The sequence below is a fragment of the Balaenoptera acutorostrata genome, chromosome 12, assembly GCF_949987535.1.
Source record: "Balaenoptera acutorostrata chromosome 12, mBalAcu1.1, whole genome shotgun sequence".
Classification (NCBI taxonomy): domain Eukaryota; kingdom Metazoa; phylum Chordata; class Mammalia; order Artiodactyla; family Balaenopteridae; genus Balaenoptera; species Balaenoptera acutorostrata.
Window position 1 is genome coordinate 82189873 of NC_080075.1, and position 11579 is coordinate 82201451.

An 11579-nucleotide genomic window follows, 5' to 3' on the forward strand; every position below is an offset into this window, starting at 1 on the left:
GGCTGAGGCTGGTGAGTAGGGAACTTCAGCTGAAAGTGGCCAAGAGGAAATACCCCGTCTAGGAACAGGTAGGTTGAAACAGATGGATGGGGACCCACAGCCATGACTGGCAAGCTGGAAACCTACTGTGTGCGGACGAGGCTGGGAAGCTGGCCACTGGACGTCTTGGGGGACTCAGTGGGGATCTGCCCACAGAGCTACCACTGAAAATCAAAGGGAAATTGTCTGTAGAGGTACAACCAAAAGTTGCTGGGGGTAAGCACTGGTGAACGTCTCCAAATGTGATGCTGGCAGCAGAATGACAGGAGCAAGAAGCAGCACATCAGAAGCAAGAGGAGGAGCCCCTTCCTTCTGACGTGTCTCTTGAGCGCCCTGTACTGAGAGAACTAAGCGCTGTGTGAACTGGCAAAGAGAAAAAATATTTACAGGGTCCTTCTCCATTATCACAGAGCAAGCAATGAAAGGTACTCGGGAGATGAGAGGTGATAAATTGACATTTGGCACAATAACATAAATTATTATGACAGTAATTAATATTTTATATGGTCTTTAAATTTTGTTAAGTGATCTTTACATTTATCACCTTATTGCATCCTTCCAATTACTAACTTCACTTAAAGGATAATAGGTTTGAGGTTCAAAGACATTGACTTATCCAGAGTCCCACAGCTAGTAAACAGCAGAGTTCAAATTTGGAGTTCAAATGAGATTTTGGATGTAGCATGAATTCTTCCTACTGAACTTCTTGCCTCCCCCTGGGGGGAGCTGGAAGGAAGGAAGAATCCATTGATAATTTCAGGACACCAATATTTATTGACCATCCACTACATGCCAGGCACTGGGTCAGGTACTGGATATGCAGAATAGACATCCAGTCTCTGCTGTAATGGGCTCACAGTCTAGAACAGGTTAGCAAACTTCATCTTAAAAGATAAATATAAATAAAAATATTTCAGGTTTTGCAAGGTGAAGAAGCAAAATCAAAGATACTATGTAGGTGCTTACATAGCCATTTACAATGTAAAAATCTTTTTTTTAACTCGTAGGCCATGTGGGTTGTAATTAAAAGTTTATGACAGTAATAGAGAGTTTGTAGATCCCTGGTCTAAATAAAGAGATAGATTTAAAAAATACATGTACGAGTGCAAAGGGTAAGAAGGGCACAAAGGAAAAGAAATGGTTCTATGAGAGAAGTACAGAGATGTTGGGGGAGATTAATTAAGACTGAGGGTCAAGGAAGTTGTGTCTGAGGAAAGCTATTTGGACCAGGGTCAGAAGGGTGAAGTGTTGGGTGTGGGACATTCTGGGCAGAGGTAACAGCCCCTAGGTGGGGGGAGAACTTGATGCATTCAAGAACAGGTCACACACACACACACACACACACACACACACACACACACACAGAGGGCGAAAGGGAGAGGAAGGTGGAGATTAAAGAGGAAGTTGGGGGCCAGGTCATCAGATCATCCAAGAATCCAGGGGCTTGTGAAGAGGCAAGCCAGGAGGTAGTCAGGCCTGGGAGCAATATATCGAAATGAAAGAGGAAGAGGGGAGGGGAGCAAACGCAAGGGCAGAGCCCGATTCAGCAGCCACAGTGGCGGGGGGGGGGGGGTGGTGGAGGGGGGCCCTCCTTCAGGAAAGGCCCGCCTCTCGAACTCCCAACCCTCACCAGCACACATTCCTTTCAGGTCTGTACTCAGATGCATGCAAAGAGAATTCAAACCATCTTTCCATGTCATCATTTAATCTGTTGCTCCAGGCCTGAGAGAAAGGGTAGGAAAGTAGCCTGACCATCTCCCCCTTCAGGAGTTGGGGCAGTTCAGGGTCCTGGTAAAGGACATGCAGCAGGAGGCAGGAATCCTGGTCTTTCACCTTTGCATCTGGGCTCTGAGTTAATAGGTCCCAGAGACCAATTGGTTGGAGACAAGAGCACAGGCTCTGGTGTGGGACGCTCTAGGTTCAAATCAAGCCTCTACCATCCTCCAACGACGTAACCTTGGTCATGTAACTGAACTTCTCTGAGTCTCACTCAGCTCCCTCATCCCCAGGATGGGCATCACTCTGGTATCTAACTGGAGGGATTGCTGTGAGTGGTAAGTGGGTTTTGTGAAGGCTTAGAACAGTTGCAGAGCACATAGAAAGCACTCGGTAAATATTTGCTATACTAGCTGGGTCTTCTTTGGATCTTCCCTAGCTGTATGATACAAACAAGACAGAAATTATTATCCCATTTTACAGTCAGTCAATAGACTGGAGGCACAATAAAGTCAAGTCTCTTGCCTAAGATCACGGGGCAGAGCTGGTCCTCAAGCTCATGCCATCTGAGCTCTGGCCTAAGACCCAACCCCGTTAATACCATACCTCAGTGGAGTTACCTTGGGCAAGTCACTGCCGCCTCGTGGGCCTCAGTTTATCCAATAGTAAGATAATGGGGACAAAGACTGGTGTGTTACTGCGAAGTTCTCTTCCTGATCTGACCATCGTTATGCCTACAATCCAATCTGGGAGCTTTGCCATTTTGGAAGTAACTGAGGTTCTGCCTGTGCATGGTTCCCGGTCTGCCTGGGGGTGGGAGGTGCCGGGTGTGATCATGTCCAGCCTTCTAAGTATCACTCCTTTCCCAGGCAAGGCCTGTGTCAGCTGCCAGCTGTCATTCTGTGCTCCGAATGTTCCCTTGTCACATAAAATTCTCTTTCTGACACTGTTTCCCTTTAGAAAGAAAGTAAATCATAACTTTTCATTTAAGCATTTCTGCTTCTAGTCAGACCTGCTTTAGCCTGAAGTTGAAAAAGAGTATATTTGGTTGGCTCACATTTCAACTCAGTCTAATAGATATTTGCTTAAGGGGGAAAAAGGTTGAAGAAAAAAGGGAAATGTCAAAACGGAATAATAAAATGGTCTATAAACAGAAGCAGGTTTTCTGCGATACGTTACCCCGATAAACCCGATAATGGTTCCCAAATGCACTGTCCTGGGTTGATGCCAGCCCGGGCGGCGGGGGGTTCTGGGTTATTTTTAATTTTACTGTAGCCAAACCATGACCTCATCCCGAAGGAATTCTCTCCCACCAAAGAGCTGTATCGAGTTATTTGTCGACCGAAATTCACTTGAATGTGGATTCATCGGAAACATGTGTGACCACAGAAGCAGCCGAGAGGGAAATCTGGGAAGAAGTGGGATTTTCAAGGAAACCCTTCTCTTTGTTTTAATGAAACAAGCTGGTCCTTCTGGGGCCTCAGGCCTTTGATAGTGTGAGCCCTGAGCCTGCTGTTTTCTGCGACTGCTCTGTGCCCTCAGCAGCCCCAGAGCAGAGCCCCCCCCATGTCCCCAGCGGTTCATCACCCACCAGGCCGGCCCTGGCACAGCCACCCCTCACCCCTTGAGAAGCCCTCAGGTCTCGGGCAGGAGCCTTGGCCAGTACCCACATAACTTAAAGAGAGTGAGTGCATAATTATGGCCTCAAATAATAATAACAATACTCACCCTTTAGCAAACACCTACTAATGGACATTGCACTAAGTGTTTTGCATATATCATCTCTCACCCTCACAACAAATGTAGGAAGCATGAGGATTCTCCATTTCATGGATAAAAAAACTGAGGCTTAGAGAGGTTAACTCCCTAAGAGCACCTGCTTATTCGGTGGCTTAATTAAATTTCCAGCCCAAGCTCATTTTATCTCAAGCTTCTGCTCTAGTTACAATGCTTCTGCAAACAGTTGTCACCAAACATAAGTTTGTGTACCCGACACACAGTGAGGCCAACAAACTGAAATGTCAGAGTCTGGAGCAGAGAAAGGGTTATTGCAGGACCAAGCAAGGAGAAGGGGTGGCTCATGCTCGAAAAAACCCCCAACTCCCCGATGGTTTTCAGGGAGAAGTTTTTATAGGCAAAATTTGGGGTGAGGGCTGCAGGATGTGTGACTTTCTTCTGACTGCTTGGTGGTGAGGTAACAGGGTGGGGCTCCAGGGATCTTGTGCTCAGCTTGAAGTTGCCATCCTCCAACTGGGTGGGGGGCCTTAGTTCCTGCAGAAGAACTCAAAGGTATTATGTATATTCCCTGAGAAGAAACCAGGATCCTGCTTTAATCGCTGCACTATAGTTTCTTAATTATTCCTCCTTTGTTTCTGTGTTCCCTCCCTTCCCTGATTAGCAACTGTTTGAATCTACTCTTTGGAACTCAGGGAAGGTCTAGGAGGCTGAAGCCTTTATCCTGTAATTAAGAAACAGGGGACACGGAAAGGCTTTCTCACCCGGGAGGGCCTCACAGTGTCCTGCTCGGTTTCAAAGTCTTCAAGAGATTTGGAGGAGAGAAAGATGCCCTCGGATTGGAAGATCAGGGAAGGCTTCCTGTAGGAAGTGGCATTTGAGCTAGGTGTGACAGGTAGTATTTGGACAAAAAGAGATACATTCTAGACAGGATGAAAGTCACCAAAGAAAGGGGGAGGCATTGGGAAAGCGAACTGAATCCTGGAGGGTGTAAAGAACCTGCTTTGACTCCCAAAAGAGAAGAGGGAGAAATGAGATGGGAAATGTCCCATGAAGCTGCATCATGGAGGTCACCTGGTTTTCAGGTGCCTGGACAGGCTTGACCCAGAAGGATATGGAAAGTCACTGGCAAGTTTTTAAAAGGAAATTGTCATGAGCTGTCATCTAGAAGGGATGACATGCGAGATTCAGGGAGATCAAAGAAATGGCTGGATGGAGGCAGAGCTCATGAGATGGAAAAGGAGGAACAGAAAAAGAATCTAGAGAATTTAGGATCATTTTGTGGGGGGAAGAGAGAGGGAAAAATCCAGGATGAACGTCAGGTCTCTGGTATGAGTGAGTGAGTGGGTCAGGGGGCAGGATCATTTACAAAATAGGAGTGAGTTTGTAGGCAAAACAAATGCATCTTGCTTTTGAACATGTTCAGCCTGAGTTATGTTACTTCTGTCACCCCCAGCTCCCACGTGGAGGGACTCAGTCATGTCCCTCTCTGTTTCCCCCAGGCTCCTAGCACAAGCCTCAGTGCATAGAATGCGCTCATGGAAAAGCACTGAAGTGACAGATTGGTCCCATCACCCCCTTCCCTGTGACTGAGCAGACTTGACCCATCAACACAGCTGGGTTTGACCACACTCAACATCCAGATTGGGCAGACAGTAGAAGCACCACGTCAGCAGCTGAAACCAGTCTCTAAATCTAGACAGAACAAGAGGAGAAACTTTCTGAGATGTTACATAGCAGCATTTGGGGTAGGAAAAGATCTGGCAGCAGCATAGGAACTTGCCTTTCGCCATTCCCAGCATAGGGATGGACCCTTGATACCAAGAAGCCATCCTGGCCAAAGATTCCAAAGGACCAGGAAGAAAAGCCTGCTCAGAGCAGATGGGAGATAGAATCATCTGCTTTGGTTTTCAGTCAAGTTCTTTTTCCTGTGCAAAGCAACCTTATAGGAAATTGATTATTCGACTGCCTTCTCAGGAATAGAGACTCTGATACTAGGGAGAATGGTTTCCTGCAAGACCAAAGAACAATAATCTATGTGTCTGGGAGCATCATAATTTTGTCTCGTGTCTTTTAAAACTATCATCATAAATGGTGCATTGTTAATCAACTATACTCCTCCAATATAAAATAAACAGTTAAAAAAATAGTGCATGTGTCATGGAAGGCTTGGAAAACAAAGGAAGGAGCACCCCAGATGCCTCATATCTACCCATGGCAGAGCGGTGCACGTCCAGAAACGTCCTCTGTGCTGAGAGAAAGCCCGAGGGCTTGGCCACGTGTGCCCCCGGGCACTGTCCCTGTCTTCCTATACCTCCCATCTCAGCCATGCAGGGTCCTTCTGTCCCTTCCCCATCATCCCTTCAGGACTGGCTCCCCGGAGAGTGTCTGGAGAAGGTACCATACTGGAGCGCAAAAGCTGCTCAGCCCTGAAGTATCCCGGGAGGGGGACGTGCGTTCCCTTCCATCTGCTCTGTGTCAGGGCCCAGACGTAAACAGTGAGAACATGGTGGGGTCGAAAGCATGGCAGAGCTTAGCCTGGTGAGAGGTGGCCGCAGACAGACAAAGGTGGCCAGTGTACTCACAGTTGAGAAGACTCCTCCAGGAGGGTGAGGGCAATTACGCTGCGTCTTAAGTGATGAGTAAATGTTTACCCGGTAAAGACAGCAAGGGAGGATCCACTTTCAAAAGTGGTAACACCCCCCTGTTTGATTAGCCCGTGGGTTAAACTGTACGTTTAAAGTCAGAGAATTTTTATTTATTTTTATTTTATTTTATTTTATTATTTTTTTAAAATTTATTTATTTATTTATGGCTGCGTTGGGTCTTCGTTTCTGTGCGAGGGCTTTCTCTAGTTGCGGCAAGTGGGGGCCACTCTTCATCACGGTGCGCAGGCCTCTCACTGTCGCGGCCTCTCTTGTTGCGGAGCACAGGCTCCAGACGCGCAGGCTCAGTAATTGTGGCTCACGGGCCTAGTTGCTCCGCGGCGTGTGGGATCTTCCCGTGTCCCCTGCATTGGCAGGCAGATTCCTAACCACTGCGCCACCAGGGAAGCCCCCCAGAGAATTTTTAAATTACATGCACATTTCCCCTGTTTGCTGATAAGGGCAGCAGTGTCCCTATACCATGACCTCAAATTATTTTCCTTACTCTCCACTCCAGCCTTGGACAACCCAAAAGTGTCCCCTCATTCTACAGAGGCAACAACTGAGCTTTGAGCTCAGTTTCATCGCCTTGACAGACTACAACTTCCGAGGTTCCAGCTCACTGATGGCCTCGGGTTTGTCTTTCGGGCGTCCCTCCATGACGCAGCCACTGGATCCAGATCTGGGACCTTCACGTGGCACTGGGTAGAATTGGGTAGAATTACCTATGACCTGTCACCCATTCCTCTAGCCTGCCAGTTCCTTCATGGTGGGACTTGTTCATCTCTCTACTGAAAAGATTAAAAAAAAAAAAAAAAAAAAGCAAAAAGCTGGAGTAAACAAACGTTTGTTGAACTTAAAGTAACTGAACCTTAACAAGGATAAAGAGTGAAACAGCAACAGTCCCCAGATGGTCTGTGTTCTGTTAGCATGTGAAGAACCCCCAGACATGTGGTCTGGCTTTTGCATATTCCATCCAGATGTTTGGCTTCAGGTAGAAGCAGACGAGGAAATCCTTAATGAAGAGACTAGTGTTTCTGAACATGTCCAAACTCCAGACCGCCCTGCTGTCTCCTGTGCTGAGGATGCAGGGAACTCAGCATTCTGAAATAGACTGCACATCAAGGGCACTGAAATGGGATTGCAAGAAAAGAGTGAAGGGGTGGCAGCGCACAGCACCCCCAGACTTACTCCTGAGGTGATGGGGGGTGAGCGAGGAGCCACGTGGCTGGAGTGGGTGAGCTTGAGGACAGTGGCCAGAGCGCTAAGAGCCGTCCCGGGGCAGGGCAAGATCCAGTGACCTGCCAGGTCATAGTAAGGATTTGGGCTTCCACTCTGAGCGAAATGGTGAGTCACTGTAGAATTCTGAGCAGAGAAGCGATGTACTTTAAATTGCATTTTAAATAGAGCATCCTGAAACTAACAACATTATAAGTTAACTATACTTCAATTTTTAAAAATGGTTACAAAACAAGGTCGCTCTGACTTTTTTTGAGACTGGCCCATGAGGTGGGCAGGAGAAAAGGAGAGAATGGAGAGAGGAGTTAGCAGGCTACCACGGTCAACCAGAGAAGAGGTGGCAGTGGCTGGGACCAGGGGAAGTTTGGTGGCAGTGCTGAGGAATGGTCGGATTCTGGATGTATGTTGCTGTCTACTTCCCAACTGCCTGGCCTCTGACTTCAGGAAAGTGTCTGTCCAAGAATGCTGCCCTCTGCAAGGTATGGTAACATTTTTTATTCTCAATACATGAATGAATGAGTAAACAAACAACAAACAAATGAACCAGATCTGGAGGATCTAAATACTAGTTCTCAGAGAAATCCTTCTAGATATCTCACACTGGCCTTAACCTGCCACTTTGAGGGACATAGACGCTAAAAGAACAGAAGCTGTGAATTACACCCCTACCTGTGGTATGGGACCAGAAGAGCTATTTTTGAAGAGAAAGAAAGAGCTGTTTGATTGGTGGATTTCTTTTTCTTTTCTTTTCTTTTCTTTTTTTTTTTTTTTGATGCTTTTTCCAATTTGTGCAAAAGAAATCACCAGAGGGGATAAAAGTGGGGATGTTGGTCCCCCTGGATGGCATTTAAAAGAGAGGCCAGTACCTCTAAGGAATGCAGATGGCAGTGAAGGACCAGGAAGGCTGGCTGACTAGCACAGAAACCACCATTGGTCAGTTTCCTGGAGGAAATGGGCAGGCACAGGGGTCTCACAGGCGAAGGGGGGGGCGGGGAGGGGCTGATCTCAGTAAAGCCCCCCAGGTGAGCTCAGTCTGTCCTGTCCGCTTCCCACACTAAGGTGCACGTGAAGCACTCTCTCTCCTCCTCCACACAGCTGACTTCTGGCGGTGTGGGTACTTCATCTGGTCCAGAGCATAGAATGGCTCCATCCCCACTCTCTGCTTCCAACCTCACAGCTCTCTGTAAGGCAGGAGTCATTATCTTCATTTTACAAAAGAAATGGAAACCCAGAGTTTCGAAGTGACATATGCATGATCATGATGGTAAACCAAGTTAAAAAGACCCAGCCTGCCTGTCACATCGGAGCCTTCTCTCTTCAAAATTGTCTGGACCTCCCAGCAGGGCTGCAGACTCATCTGGATGAGGGGCTCATGAGGGCCCTTGGATGGTTGGATGTGAGTATGATGCAATGGGAAGGTCCAAGTGCTGAACCCCTTAGCCCCTGGGGTACCAGGGCCAAACAGTGATTCCCTACCACAGCAGTAGAAAGCGGGTGGCCTGCTTTCTCACCTGCTTCCCTTTCTGAAAACTAGAAGCTTTAGCGACTTTAACAAGCCATTTTGATGACTATATAACTTCTAGAAGAAAGGTTTTTGACCTTGGCTACACAATGAGAATCACTAGGGTACCTTAAGAAAAAAAGACTAATGTCTGGATTTATTCCTAAAGTTTCTCATTTAATTGGTCTGGGACATTCTAGTGAGGAATTATGGTGAAGTACCATTCCTCTCATAAGTCATCTTTCAGGATCTACACGCCATGCTGTCTGAGTAAGAGTTAAGATCACTGAGATCCTTAATTATTGCATGTATTCATTAAACTATTATAAATAATATAATGCTGACATCTAAAACTACAACAGTTCTTCCACCATCTTGGTTTCTTTTGGTAACGTGAATTTCGAGGAAGAAAATTAGCTGATTGAATTAGAATCAGCAGATTGAAAAGAAAGAACAATTTTAAAGCTCTTGATACCTATTGATAAATTGTACCTAGAAAGTGTGTACCAGTTTGTGTTCCTTTATTTTTTTACACAAATGCCTATGTCCTGGGTCGAATCATTATGTTGCACACCTAAAACTAACACACTGTTGTATGCCCATTATATATCAATTAAAAAAGAAGAAGAAATGCCTATATCCAATCTCCAAATCACCAGAGCTTTTCAATAATTGAATGGGCTTCCTTGTAAGGTAGTGAGCTTCTTGTTACTGGAGGTGATCAAGTGTATCTAAAGAGCACTTTGCTGAGCGTAACTGATATGCAGCTACTCCGTGGGTTTGGGGAGAAAGTGCAGGACACAGAAAGCATCTCTGCTCTATCCCGCCTGTGGTCCTGGCTAATTATGACCGCAGGGAGACACTAGAGCCACAGGACCACTTTCAGGCAATCGGTGGGCTGATCTAGGGTGGGAAGGCAGGTTTACAATGTAAAATGCTCACAAATAGCTGGAGCAGGTGTGGTGCGCAGGAGACGCTAATGGAACGAAGCTGGAGTCTGTGCCTATGAGAATAGCAACAATCAGGACGAGGTTGATGAAATGGGGAGAGTGATCTTCACCTTCCAAGGGACTTCTCTAGGCTTGCATTGTCTTTCAGGAAGGAGGATCAGCCTATATTTCAGGTGGTTTTACAGTTGACATATATTTAGAGGGGGAAAAAAACCAACCTGAAATAATTCTAAAATGCGTTGTCCATCTCTTCAAAACAGGGAGCACGAGATGGCAGGACAAGCAAGGTGTGTGGAGTCAGACAGATCTGGCTTTGAACAAGTGCTCCTCCAAATAGACCCTGTGGACTGTCTACAAGATGCCTGACTTCCCCAAGCCTCAGTAAAATGATGTTCATAATGTCGTTGTCTCCGGGTCTCTGCAATAACTAAAATGTTAATTTGTATGCAAAGCACCTAGTGTAGGACTTGGCACATAGTTTACAATCAATAAGAGGTATCCATTATTACATTATTAATTAAAACATACTTACACCCTTCACTTTACACAGAGGTAATTAAATGGTGCGAATGATGGAGATCATGATAATTATAATAACAAGTATAAGAGCAACCACCTATTAAGGGCTGATGTGCTAGACATTGTATAAATATAACCCCTTATATTTACCTGGCACTTTATAGTTGTCTAAGCAGCTTTACCTTCATCAAAAAAAAAGCAAATTCACCAAAGTTTAGAGTATATATTATAAATACAAAGTAGATGGATTACATATTATAAATGAAGAATCAAGAAGCTCTAATGAGGGGCTTCCCTGGTGGCGCAGTGGTTGAGAATTCGCCTGCCAATGCAGGGGACACGGGTTCGTGCCCTGGTCTGGGAAGATCCCACATGCCGCGGAGCAACTAGGCCCGTGAGCCACAATTACTGAGCCTGTGCGTCTGGAGCCTGTGCTCCGCAACAAGAGAGGCCGCGATAATGAGAGGCCCGCGCACCGCGATGAAGAGTGGCCCCCACTTGCCACAACTAGAGAAAGCCCTCACACAGAAATGAAGACCCAACAGAGCCATAAATAAATAAATAAATAAATAAAAATTAAACTTAAAAAAAAAAAAAGAAGCTCTAATGATTTTTTTGAGGACATTGAGAGATAAATGTTGATTTTAGTAAGAGCAGGTAAACGGAATCCCACTCTAGTTCCTATCATTCAAAGTATTCTTATAGCAAATGCTTCTGTGATATATTTCCATTCCTTCTATATCATCGTTTTAAGCATTTAAGATTATTTGAATTTTTTTGATAAGGCTCACCTATTCATGTTTTAATTCCATCTTTCCAACTTTTGGAATAAGATCTGATGTTGAAGACACTGTCGGAGCTCTCGACATGTCTGGTTTCTGGGTCCTCCCCCTATGCTCCAGGAAGTTTCCTTACTGACTCCAGACTCCGGCAAATCCCTGGAGCCTGGGCATTTTCATGTCTGTGGTAGGGAGAGACAAAGAGCCTGCTTCCCAGGCCAGGTTCTGTTTACACTTCCTTGATCAGGGATAATGATGTGTTTACAGGAGACATTCTGTCTTCATTAAACTCACTTCTGGACAATCAATAGAGGGAGTAAGATGATGGGCACGTGTCCATCTGCGGCTCACACACCCTGCCTTGCCCAAGAGGGACCAGGGCTCAGCCAAGACTTTCTCATACTGACAACCTACGATCAAGACATCAAACTTTCTACCTGAATTAAGGAAGGATGAC